This window comes from Stenella coeruleoalba (genome assembly GCF_951394435.1).
Source record: "Stenella coeruleoalba genome assembly, chromosome: 11".
NCBI classification, from domain to species: domain Eukaryota; kingdom Metazoa; phylum Chordata; class Mammalia; order Artiodactyla; family Delphinidae; genus Stenella; species Stenella coeruleoalba.
The window spans coordinates 74,092,649-74,106,584 of NC_137157.1; the positions used below are offsets into that span (position 1 = coordinate 74,092,649).

Here is a 13,936-nt window from a genome sequence, read left to right on the forward strand (position 1 = left end):
AGGTAGTTAAAATTAAGGCAGCAAGCCTGGTTAAGGTTCTCTATTATTAGGATACATTTTTTTCTCTTTCATTAATCACCACATTTTAAGGCATGGATTTATTTTGTGGGTCCCTCCAAAGTAAATGTTTATATCTAATTTATGCTACATTCAGGCAATATAGTCATTGTGATCTAAGCTTTATGCTATTAGTTGTTTATTTGAATTCTCCACCTTGTGAGTACTCCCTCACATTTTTTTTTTTTTTTTGGTCTCTCATCTTTATGCTCTAAGGAGCCATAAATTAATACAACCATTATGGAGAACAGTATGGAAGTTCCTTAAAAAGCTAAAAATAGAACTACCATATGATCCAGCAATCCCACTACTGGGCAAATACCATGAGAAAACCATAATTCAAAGAGGGACATGTACCACAATGTTCACTGCAGCTCTATTTACAATAGCCAGGACATGGAACCAACCTAAATGTCCATTGACAGACAGATGAATGGATAATGAAGATGTGGCACATATATGCAATGGAATATTACTCAGCCATAAAAAGAAACAAAACTGAGTTGTTTATAGTGAGGTGGATGGACCTGGAGTCTGTCATACAGAGTGAAGTCAGAAAGAGAAAAACAAGTACCGTATGCTAACACATATATATATATAGAATCTAAAAAACAAACCAAAAAAATGGTACTGATGAACCTAGTGGCAGGGCAGGAATAAAGATGTAGACATAGAGAAAGAACTTGGGAACACAGTAGGTGGAGGGGGAAGCTGCAGTGAAGTGAGAGTAGCATTGACATATATACACTACTGAAGGTAGAATGGTTAGCTAGTGGGAAGCAGCAGCATAGCACAGGGAGATCAGCTTGGTGCTTTGCAATGACCTAGAGATGTGGGATAGAGATGGTGGGAGGGAGGCTCAAGTGGGAGGGGTTATGAGGATATATGTATCCATATGGCTGATTCACTTTGTTGTACAACAGAAACTAATGCAGTATTGTGAAGCAATTATACTCCAATAAAAACCTATTAAAAAAAAAGCCCAAGATTAAACTCTCCAGGGTTTACCTCTGTTTGTCTTTCTGGCTTTCCATCTTCAGTTTCTAATTGGTTCTTACTTTTCTTGCCAGGTTATCGGAGCATTTATAAATACTTTTTGCAAATTTTATTCAGTATTTTAAATTATTTTCAGGTAGATGCTCAGTCAGGGTGTTTTAGCTTGCTGTAATGCTGAGAGTGTAAATCTTGTGATTCACAAATAGAAAAAAAGAAGGAAAAAGTACAGCTGGATTAGAAAAATTAACTGATTACTGACAATGGAGGGATGCTAAAAATGATGTATGTATTTTCTTCAAATGACAGTTATTATCTGCATTGCCACCTGCAGTTGGTGCATATGCAAGTTCTCCCAACACAACCGGTACTGGAGAGCGTCATCTCTTTCAATGACTGATAACTTAAGACATGTAAAATTGCACCCCATTTTTATTTCAGTAAGAATCTTCTTTTTTATTGTGACCAGTCTACTAAATGCTTATCCACTTATTAAATTTTGTCTTGCATTAAAAAAAGATGTGTTTAATATTCTATGAAAAAAACATGCAAAGATAAATTAATTGATCTCTTAGTCATAAAGACCTGGAGAAAATGTCACATACAAACTGGCATAGATTATTGGAGTTGAATCATATTCTTGAGGACAAAAACACTTGTTTGGCTCTAATTCCACAATTTGTAGTTCCTAGGAAAAACAGAAGAGTCTGAGCTATGATTAGTGATAGGACAAAAGAAGCATGAAGTATACCTTTAGAGCATTAGGATTACTCTTTGGAAGCTTCTCTTGGACTTGTCTCTGTATTCCCTCAGGTAAAGCAGGAAACCATGCACATACCTTGCATTATCCTAGTGCACTTTGCTCTTGGTGTCAGCTGGAAGCTATATGAGCATAAATATTGCATAGACGTTTAGAAAGAAAATTGGGTGGAAGTTTTGCTTTGCTTAATTTTGCTTACGTATTATATGTTTTCCTAATATATTGAGTGCCTGTTATGTATAGATATTTAAATCTGTCGGTTTACAAGAGGTTTATAACATGAATTTTGCTCTTATAGAGCTTATAATCAACTTGGGGAAAGAAGGGTAAAAAATATGTGCTTGTAACAATTTAGTAATAATTAAATGCTAAACCTGTGGTACTGACTTTAATGTCAATAGGAGCACAGAAAAGGCCAAGTTTTGTGTAAGGTTGACTGGGATAAGAGTTCCTGGAACAAGTAAAACTTCCTCTGGGGATGTAGAAAGTTTGGGGCAGAATAGGGAAGAGTTTAACACACTATGGTATGCCAAGGTGTGGGAATTGGCACAGAGCAAAAATAAGCCCAAATAAATAACCATGTTGATGAAAGAAGAAAGAAATATTGAAAACCAAGATTAGGAATACATTTTAATCACATAATAGAAATCTTAGAAGTCATGGGAGAATATTTTATATTATAGATACTACATTATATTATATTAATTATATATGATAGACAGTGTGAAGCTATTGAAGATTCTTGGGCAAAGGACTGACATGTTGAAAGTGCTCAAAGTTTAGCTTTATCAATAAATGTGGATCTATAGGATAAACTCAAATTTGAAACTAGGAATATATTTTGTTAGAGCCCACCTATTAGTATGCTTTTTGTTTGGTTATATAAAAATAAAATATATATTTAATATTCATTTATATTATATACTATTAATATAAAATATCATTGTATTTAAGTATGCTTTTTGTTGTTTTAGAGGAATTCCAGGGAAGAAATGTGGTACAATCATCCTCACAGCAGAGGAATTAAACTGTTGCAGAGTAAGTAAATATTTCTTTGAATGAAAAAGTATTTCCAATACTTCTTTGAAATGATAATTCTCAAACTATACTTAAATGATTTTTCTTGAGTAGTTTTAGCAAAAGATAATTAAAACTACATTATATAATTCTAAATTCGTAAAATATCATTTTAGATACTTAGTACTTTAACCAGAGAGACTACATTCTATAGTCCAAATAGGATAATCATTTATTTTAACAGTCTTTTTAATGAATAGAAATTATTAAAATAAAACCTAATGGTAATATCATTTGGGGGGGCATTAATATAAGGAATTGTCAATTGTATCAACCAATTCAGTTCTTGCAAAAATTTGAAGATTTTATGTGTGATCCTGAAGGAATATTTCTAGTCACTTGACTATAACCATTTTGTGTAACATACTTGTTTTTCTGTATTTCTAATTGAATAAATTCAATATTCATATATGGTCTCATGTTTTCTTAGCTTGGGAAGCTCACATTTGTAGAAATAACCAGCTACCACTCCAGCTAAAAGTATAGTGACATAGAGTGCATATTCATTAATCTTAGAAAACTGCTATTTTTAGTTGTGATTTGGTGATCTAATCATCTTTCATACTGCTCGCCTCTGAATTTGTATATGTATATGGTAATCTGTGTTGTATAATGAGGAAGGAAAGAGAAAAAGAAGTTCAGGGTCAGTAAGATGCATGTTCTTTATTGTGACATTAACATGCTATTCTGTCAAAATCTTGATATTAAGATTATTTTGTATACATATGCTAATGAAGAAATTATTATGAGTTCTAATTCCAAATAGAACCAAGATATCAAGGTCATAGATTGAGTATTGCCAGGCTGCATCTTAAACATCTTCTGCTTTCATTCTGTTGTTTTGCCTGGAGGAACAAGAAAATTATAAAGCTTCCATGCAAATGAAGTAGAATATGTTACTTAGTGATCCAGAGGCATTTTCACTGTTCTTTATAATAATGAAGTTTTAAAAACATCTGGAATTATCTTTTAATATTACTTATTAATCATATTAATATTATTTACATATTTCTCACACTTAGAAATTATATATCTAATATTTTTAAATTGTTTAGAATCTTGATCTAACTTCACTTATGTATGCTACGTTCTGATTCTTAGCTACAGACACTGATAATCAACATAATTAAAATAATCATTGAAATAATATTATTATGCTAGTATCGTAGAAGAGACAAGTGTGTTCAAAGCAATGATCATAGTTAACTTCAGACAATGCCTTTTAAATGTGCATTTTATGGTACTTTAAAAATATCATACATTATAACTTAGATTTTGGAATGAAGTAATTTTATTTCAATTTGACATTATACAAATTGACACTTATTTTCTTGAAAACACATTACCATTTGTTAGCTTGAGCATAAACTTTGGAATCAGGACACCTAAATTTCAGTATTATCTCTTTCACTATTCAGCTGAGTGAAATTTTTTGGAGCTTTAATTTCTGCATTTGTCAACAGCTAAAAGTCTTTATACAGGCATACCTCATTTTATTGTGCTTCACATATATTGCATGTTTTACAAATTGAAGGCCTGTGGCAGCCCTCTGGTGAAGAAGCCTATCAGCACCATTTTTCCAACAGCATTGCTCACTTCTAGTCTTTGTGTCACATTTTGCTAATTTTTGTACACTATCAAATTTTTTCATTATTATTACATTTGTTATGGTGATCTGTGATCAGTGATCTTTCATGTTACTATTGCAATTGTGTTTGGGCACCACAAAATTAATAAATGTGTGTGTGCTGACTGTTCCACCAACTGGCCATTCCCCTGTCTCTTTCCCTCTGCTCAGACATCCTTATCCTCTGAAATGCAGCAATATAGAAATTAGGCCAATTAATATCTCTACAATGGCCTCTAAGCATTTAAGTGAAAGGAATATTGACACATCTCTCACTTTAAATCAAAAGCTAGAAACGATTAAGCTTACTGAGAAAGGCATGTCAAAAGCCAAGCTGAGATAGGCTGAAAGCTAGGCCTCTTGGGCCAAACAGTTAGTCAAGGTTGTGAAGGCAAAGGAAAAGTTCTTGAAGAAAATTTCACATTCTACTCCAGTGGACACACATATGATAAGAAAGCAAAACATCCTTATTGCTGATATGGAGAAAGTTGTAATGGTCTGGATAGAAGATCAAACCAGCCACAACATTCCCTTAAGCCAAAGCCTAATCCAGAGGAGGGCCCTAGCTCTCTTAAATCCTATGAAGGCTAAGAGAGGTGAGGAAGCTGCAGAAGAAAAGTTCTAAGCTAGCAGAGGTTGGTTCATGAGGTTTAAGGAAAGAAACTCTGTCCATAACATAAAAGTAGTACAGGTGAATCAGCAGGTGCTTATATAGAGAGAAGTTGCAGCAAGTTATCCAGATGTGCCAACTAAGATAATTAGTGAAGATCACTGCACTAGATAACAGGTTTTAAATGTACATGAAATAGCCTTATATTGGAAGGAGACACAATCTAGGACTTTCATGGCTAGAGAGGAGAAATCAGAGCCAATGTTTATTTACCATTTAGAAAATCCTTGGGCTGCTGAGAATTATGTTAAATTTGCTCTGCCTGTGCTGTATAAATGGAACAACAAAGCCTGGATTATATCACATGTTTACAGCATGGTTTACTGAATATTTTAAGCCCACTGGTGAGACCTACTGCTCAGAGAAAAATGATTCCTTTCAAAATATTACTACAAAGCTACAGTAAACAAGACTGTATGGTACTGGCACAGTAACAGAAATATAGATCAATGGTACAGGATAGAAAGTCCAGAGATAAGCCCACGCACATATGGTCACCTAATTTATGACAAAGGAGGCAAGAACATACAATGGAGAAAAGACAGCCTCTTTAATAAGCAGTGCTGAGAAAAGTGGACAGCTACATGTAAAAGAAAGAAATTAGAACACTGCCTAACAGCATACACAAAAATAAACTCAAAATGGATTAAAGACCTAAATGTAAGACCGGACACTGTAAAACACTTAGAGGAAAATCACTCTTTGACATAAACCACAGCGAGATCTTTTTTGACCCACCTCCTAGAGTAATGAAAATAAAAACAAAAACAAAAGGGACCTAATTAAACTTAAAAGCTTTTGCACAGAAAAGGAAACCATAAACAAGACGAAAAGGCAACCCTCAGAGTGGGAGAAAATATTTACAAACAAAGCAACAGACAAAGGATTAATCTCCAAAATATACAAACAGCTCATGGAGCTCAATATCAAAAAAACAAACAACCCAATTAAAAATTAGGCGGAAGACCTAAATAGACATTTCACCAAAGAAGACATACAGATGGCCAAGAGGAACATGAAAAGATGCTCATCACTGATTATTATTAGAGAAATGCAAATCAAAACTACAATGAGGTATTACACTGGTCAGATGGTCATCATCAAAAAATCTAGAAGTAATAAATGCTGGAGAGGGTGTGGAGAAAAGGGAACCCTCCTGCACTGTTGGTGAGAATGTAAATTGATACAGCCACTATGAAGAACAGTATGGAGATTCCTTAGAAAACTAAAAATAGAACTACCATATGACCCAGCAATCCCACTACTGGGCATATACTCTGAGAAAACCATAATTCAAATAGAGACATCTACCCCAGTGTTCACTGCAGCACTATTTACAATAGCCAGGACATGGAAAAAACCTAAATGTCCAACAACAGATGAATGGGTAAAGAAGATGCAGCACACATATACAATGGAATATTACTCAGCCATAAAAAGGAATTAAATCAGGTCATTTGTAGAGACATAGATGGACCTAGAGTCTGTCATACAGAGTGAAGTAAGCCAGAAAAAAACCCCAAATATCGTATATTAACACATATATGTGGAATCTAGAAAAATGGTACAGCTGAACCTATTTTCAGGGCAGGAACAGAGACATAGACGTAGAGAACAGACATGTGGACATGGGGGGAAGGGGAGGATGGGACCAATTGGGAGACTAGGATTGACATATATGCACTACCATGTTTAAAATAGATAGCTAGAGAGAACATGCTGTACAGCACAGGAAGCTCAGCTCAGTGCTCTGTGACGACCTAGATGGGTGGGATGGGGGTGGGGGGTGGGAGGGAGGTCCAAGAATGACAGGATATAGGTATACATATAGTTGATTCACTTTATTGTACAGCAGAAACTAACACAACATTGCAAAGCAATTATACTCCAATACAAAAATAAGTTAAAAACACAAAACAAAACAAAAACAAAAATATTATTGCTCATTGACAATGCACCTGGTCACACAAGAGCTCTGATGGAGATGTACAAGATTGATGTTGCTTTCATGCTTGCTAACACAACACTCATTCTTCAACCCGAGGCTCAGGGAGTAAATTCGACTTTCAAGTCTTGTTATTTAAGAAATAATACATTTCCTAAAGCCACAGCTGCCACAGATAGTGTTTCCTCTGATGGATCTGGGCAACGTCAATTGAAAACCTTCTGGAAAGGATTCACCATTCTAGATGACGTTAAGAACATTTGTGGGGAGAAGCCCAAATATCGACATTAACAGGAGTTTGGAAGAAGTTGATTCCAACACTCACAGATGGATGACTTTGAGGGGTTTAAGACTCCAGTGGAGGAAGTAGCTGCTGATGTTGTAGAAATGGCAATAGAATTAGAAGAGTAAGTGGAGCCTGAAGATGTGACTGAATTGCTGCAATCTCATGATAAGACTTAAACGGATGACAGGTTGCATCTTATGGATGAGTAATGAAAGTGGTTTCTTGAGATGGAATCTACTGGTGAAGATGTTGTGAAGATTGTTGAAAGGACAACAAAGGATTTAGAGTATTACATAAGCTTAGTTGACAAAGCCACAGCAGGGTTTGAGTGGGTCGACTCTGATTTTGAAAGAAGTTCTAACTATGGGTTAAATGCTATCAAACAGCATTGCATGCTACAGAGAAATCAATCCTGAAAGGACAAGGCAATTGATGGGGCAAATTTCATTGTCTTATTTTAAGAAATCGCTACAGCCACCCCAACCTTCAACAACCACCACCCTGATCAGTCAGCAGCCATCAACATCGAGGCAAGACTCTCCACCAACAAAAAGATTGTGACTCACTGAAGGCTCAAATGATAGTTAACATGTTTAGCAGTTGAGTATTTTTAAATTAAGGTATGTACATTGCTTTCTTAGACATAATGCTATGCACACTTAATAGACAACAGTATTATCTCCTCCAGATGGTTACTTTGCAGAATTAAAAATGGGCCATATTTGAGAAATGGCTAAATTATAAATTTATACAAATGTGTATTTTCAGTGTGGTAATCCTAATTATCTCAACCACAGTTTATTTCAGATGCAAGTTTTGTGATATATCTTGTCAAATTCTAGAGTAAGAATTAAAGTAATTTTGAAGTCATATTGGAAATGTTTCTTCACTCAGTATTTTTAAGGTAGCTTGAAATTGTCCACAAAGAATATTTTTCATTCTGATTGATTGATTCAAAAATATTCACAAAATGTATAACGTGCTAGTCCCTGGAAAGGAAGCTTGGAATACAATGGCAAGAAAAACCAACAACAAGCAGCCCTTGTCCTTTTCTCTAAAAAACATGTAGTTTGTGGAAAAGACAGACATTAATCAGATGACTGTGTAGGTAAATATTTCAAGATGTGTTCTAAGTGATAAATATGAGAGAGTACCATGGAGAATCATAATTTATATTGGGTGGAGGTAACTCCGGGACTCTTTGAGAAAATTCCATTTTAGCTTAGACCCAAGTAATGGTTTGTCAGCCAAAGGGTAAGATTTCCAACAGAGCACACAGCTTGTATAGGGCCCAAAGAGGGAAAGAGTGTGCCTGGTGTGTGTTAGTTAGCAAGGGGATGGGAGTGGGGGAATGATTGAGCTAAAACTTTGCCAGATAACGGTGGAAAAGGCTGCTCAGAGTTTGTTTGGTGTTGGGCTTTTGTAGACAATGTTAAAGATTCTGTGTTTATCCTAAATGCAAGGGAAAGCCTTGAGTAATTTTAAGTTATGAACAAAATTAATTTCTTTGATGTTTTAAGTCCATTACTCTCTCTGCTGAATGGAGAATCGATTGGATAGGTCCAAGAAGGTGGATCTATGGATTGGATAGGTGGAAGAGGGAGAAAGGAATAAATGCCAATGTGCATGTCCAGGTGAGAGAAGAGGTTGGCTTGGACTAAGATGGTGCCTGTGTAGCTGGATTGAAGATTTGAGAAATTTTTTAGAGATAGAATTATGCAGCTTGATGATGGATTGGATAAAAGGTCAGGAAAGGGAAGAGTCAAGGACAACTTCCTTGAGCACTTTGGGTGGATGATGAATCACTCATTGAGTTGGGAAAAATTACCGGAGAAACAAGTTTGATTTGAATTTGTTAGAAATGCCTCTGAACATTTAAGTGGATTTCTTCAATAGGAAGTTTGTTACACTGGTGTGGAGTATTAAAGATAGGTCTTAAAATTCTCTCAGGGTGGCATTAAGCATAAGAGTTAAAAAAAAAACAACTGTAATGATGCTTGTATATTTCTAGAAGTAGTAAATGCTTGTTTTTTCCCCAGAAATTACACTTGTTTTGTGTTTGATAGAGGTGGAATCTCTCCTAAGTTATTAACCTGAGTAATTACAAAAAACATTTTCCCCAAGTTTATATCACTTGGTTCATTGAAAGAAATTTTTTCTCTTGAGTCAGTTATTCATTTTGCAAGCCTTATGAAATATAATTTGAAAAACTACAATTTGGTGTTACATTTACCAGTGATCATATGAAAATTCATGTTTAAATAATATTTAGTCTCTTTGAAGTTTTAGTCAGCATTTATTTGAAATATACACATTTCAGGATTCTACTATGTATTTTAAGTACATCAGAATGTTTTATGGTAATTTGTGTTTTGTTTTAGGTGCTTTGGAAAAATGTCTTAAAGGAGTGATTTATTTCTGTGGCAAGAACAATAAAAAAATTTGCACTTAAAAAAAAAAGAACAATGTCTTTTTCCCATGTTCTTGGAAAACCACATTCTCCTAAGGGCATTTTAATATATGTGAAGATGCTTAATAAGTATTTCTGAACTCTGAAAAATGAAGTGGTGAATTAACATTTTCACCAAGTAATATTTAAAACACTGACTTCTTGATTTAATGTGAATTACTTTGACCCTCCACCTGCTTCAAAAATTGTTAACATCTCCTTTCAGTTAAAAAACCAAACAAATCTAAAATACTGATTTTAATTTTTAAATTACTATATAATTTATACTCTTTAAATATTGCTTATCATCATTGAATAATGTTTAACTTCCTTGATTTATGATACCTCATCTTGTTTACCTTTAAGGTAAATCATGTAGGTTATGAGTGCTTGAGTCTATAAATTGATAAAAATGATTGGTTTGACAAAATAATTAATATATAAATAAGTGATTTAAATTACAGGTGAAAATGAAAGTGCTTTACTTTACTTCAAGCAATATATAATATGTTATTTTGAAATGTAGTTATTTAGAAATTGTGGTACACTTTTATATAATTAAGAAGGAACCTTTATTTCCCTTTAGATAGCAAACTGTATTGTCAGTCTGGATCTGTCTTTTGCTTCATCTAATCATCTAATGAATCTCAACATCTAATACATGGTAGATACATAGTAAATGCTTAGTAAATATTTCCTTAGGAAATTAAAAAAAAATTTCTAAAACTATGCACCTGAAGATACAAATAGACATCTTGTAATAAAATGTTGGGTACATAGAATTAACCAGTTTAATAGTACTTTTCTGGGGCAGGAAATGTTGAACAGTTTTAACAAGTAATGGTTCTGTGACTAGAACAAAAACTTCCAGGAGTCAATTTTTTAGTCTTATAGTCCTTTAAAAACAATTTTATGTTGTCTGGAATTTTCCCACATTTGGCCATTTGTATTAAAATGGAAAAATTTGTTTTCTTGTCAAGACTTGCTTGTGATCTGCAGTTTCTAGTTATTTTTCACCTGTTATTATTTTTAGCATCTTTATTGGAGTATAACTGCTTTACAATGGTGTGTTAGTTTCTGCTTTATAACAAAGTGAATCAGTTATACATATACATATATTCCCATATCACTTCCCTCTTGCGTCTCCCTCCCTCCCACCCTCCCTATCCCACCTCTCTAAGAGGTCACAAAGCACCGAGCTGATCTCCCTGTGCCATGCGGCTGCTTCCCACTAGCTATCTATTTTACATTTGGTAGTATATATATGTCCATGCAACTTTCTTACTTTGTCACAGCTTACCCTTCCCTCTCCCCATATCCTCAAGTACATTCTCTAGTAGGTCTGTGTCTTTATTCCCATCTTACCCCTAGAATCTTCATGAACTTTTTTTTCCCCCTTAGATTCCATATATATCTGTTAACAGATATATATCTGTAAGTCTCTTCCTGACTTACTTCACCCTGTATGACAGACTCTAGGTCCATCCAACTCACGACACATAATTCAATTTCGTTTCTTTTTATGGTGGAGTAATATTCCATTGTATATATGGGCCACATCTTCTTGATCCATTCATCCAATGAAGGACACTTAAGTTGCTTCCATGTCCTGGCTATTGTAAACAGAGCTGCAATGAACATTTTGGTACATGACTCTTTTTGAATTATGGTTTTCTCAGGGGATATGCCCAGTAGTGAGATTACTGGGTCGTATGGTAGTTCTATTTGTAGTTTTTTAAGGAACCTTCATACTGTTTTCCATCGTGGCTGTATAAATTTACATTCCCACCAGCAGTGCAAGAGTGTTCCCTTTTCTCCACACCCTCTCCAGCATTTATTGTTTCTAGATGTTTTGATGATGGCCATTCTGACTGGTGTGAGATGATATCTCATTGTAGTTTTGATTTGCATTTCTCTAATGATTAATGATGTTGAGCATTCTTTCATGTGTTTGTTGGCACTCTGTATATTCTCCTTGGAGAAATGTCTATTTAGGTCTTCTGCCCATTTTTGGATTGGGTTGTTTGTTTTTTTTTATTGAGCTGCTTGTAAAGTTTGGATATTAGTCCTTTTGTCAGTTGCTTCATTTGCAAATATTTTCTCCCATTCTGAGGGTTGTCTTTTGGTCTTGTTTATGGTTTCCTTTGCTGTGCAAAATCTTTTAAGTTTCATTAGGTCCCATTTGTTTATTTTTGTTTTTATTTCCATTTCTCTAGGAGGTGGGTCAAAAAGGATATTGCTGTGATTTGTGTCATAGAGTGTTCTGCCTATGTTTTCCACTAGAGTTTGATAGTGTCTGGCCTTACATTTAGGTCTTTATCCATTTTGAGCTTATGATTGTGTATGGTGTTAGGGAGTGTTCTAATCTCATACTTTTACATATACCTGTCCAGTTTTCCCAGCACCACTTATTGAAGAGGCTGTCTTTTCTCCACTGTATATCCTTGTCTCCTTTATCAAAGTTAAGGTGACCATATGTGCATGGATTAATCTCTGGGTTTTCTACCCTGTTCCATTGATCTATCTTTCTGTTTTTGTGCCAGTACCATACTGTCTTGATTACTGTAGCTTTGTAGTATAGTCTGAAGTCAGGGAGCCTGATTCCTCCAGCTCCGTTTTTCGTTCTTAAGATTGCTTTGGCTATTTGGGGTCTTTTGTGTTTCCATACAAATTGTGAAATTTTTTGTTCTAGTTCTGTGAAAAATGCCAGTGGTAGTTTGATAGGGATTGCATTGAATCTATAGATTGTTTTGGGTAGTAGAGTCATTTTCACAATGTGGATTCTTCCACTCCAAGAACATGGTATATCTCTCCATCTATTTGTATCATCTTAAGCAGTGTCTTATAATTTTCTGCATACAGGTCTATTGTCTCCTTAGGTAGGTTTATTCCTAGATATTTTATTCTTTTTGTTGCAGTGGTAAATGGGAGTGATTTCTTAATTTCACTTTCAGATTTTTCATCATTAGTGTTTAGGAATGCCACAGATTTCTGTGCATTCATTTTGTATCCTGCTACTTTACCAAATTCATTGATTAGCTCGAGTAGTTTTCTGGCAGCATTATTGGGATTGTCTATGTATAGCATCATGTCATCTGCAAACAGTTACAGCTTTACTTTTCCTTTTCCGATTTGGATTCCTTTTATTTATTTTTCTTCTCTGATTGCTGTTGCTAAAACTTCCAAAACTATTTTGAATAAGAGTGGTGAGAGTGGGCAACCTGGTCTTGTTCCTGATCTTAGCGGAAATGCTTTCAGTTTTTCACCATTGAGGGCGATGTTGGCTGTGGGTTTGTCATATATGGCCTTTATTATGTTGAGGAAAGTTCCCTCTATGCCTACTTTCTGCAGGGATTTTATCATAAATCAATGTTGAACTTTGTCACAAGCTTTCTCTGCATCTATTGAGTTAATCATATGGTTTTTCTCCTTCAATTTGTTAATATTCTGTATCACATTGATTGATTTGCGTATATTGAAGAATCCTTGCATTCCTGGAATAAACCCCACTTGATCATAGTGTATGATCCTTTAAATGTGCTGTTGGATTCTGTTTGCTAGTATTTTGTTGAGGATTTTTGCATCTATGTTCATCAGTGATATTGGCCTGTAGTTTTCTTTCTTTGTGACATCTTTGTCTGGTTTTCGTATCAGGATTATGGTGGCCTCGTAGAATGAGTTTGGGAGTTTTCTTCCCTCTGCTATATTTTGGAAGAGTTTGAGAAGGATAGGTGATAGCCCTTCTCTAAATGTTTGATAGAATTCGCCTGTGAAGCCATCTGGTCCTGGGCTTTTGTTTCTTGGAAAATTTTTAATCACAGTCTCAATTTCAGTGTTTGTGATCAGTCTGTTCGTATTTTCTGTTTCTTCCTGGTTCAATATTGGCAGGTTGTGCGTTTCTAAGAATTTGTCCATTTCTTCCAGGTTGTCCATTTTATTGGCATAGAGTTGCTTGTAGTAATCTCTTATGATCTTTTGAATTTCTGCAGTGTCAGTTGTTACTTCTCCTTTTTCATTTCCAATTCTATTCACTTGACTCTTCCCCCTTTTTTTCTGGATGAGTCTGGCTAAT

At 34.8% G+C, this 13,936-nt stretch overlaps 1 protein-coding gene across 1 annotated transcript in view; it reads left to right on the forward strand.

Moving 5' to 3' along the window:
- LOC307193751 (copine-8) overlaps positions 1–13,936 on the forward strand; it is a 195,098-nt gene that overhangs the window by 37,739 nt on the left and 143,423 nt on the right. Inside the window, exon 2 of the mRNA XM_079936161.1 lies at positions 2,785–2,848. The gene's annotated coding sequence lies outside the window, so the exon portion shown is untranslated. The remainder of the gene's footprint in view (positions 1–2,784; positions 2,849–13,936) is intronic.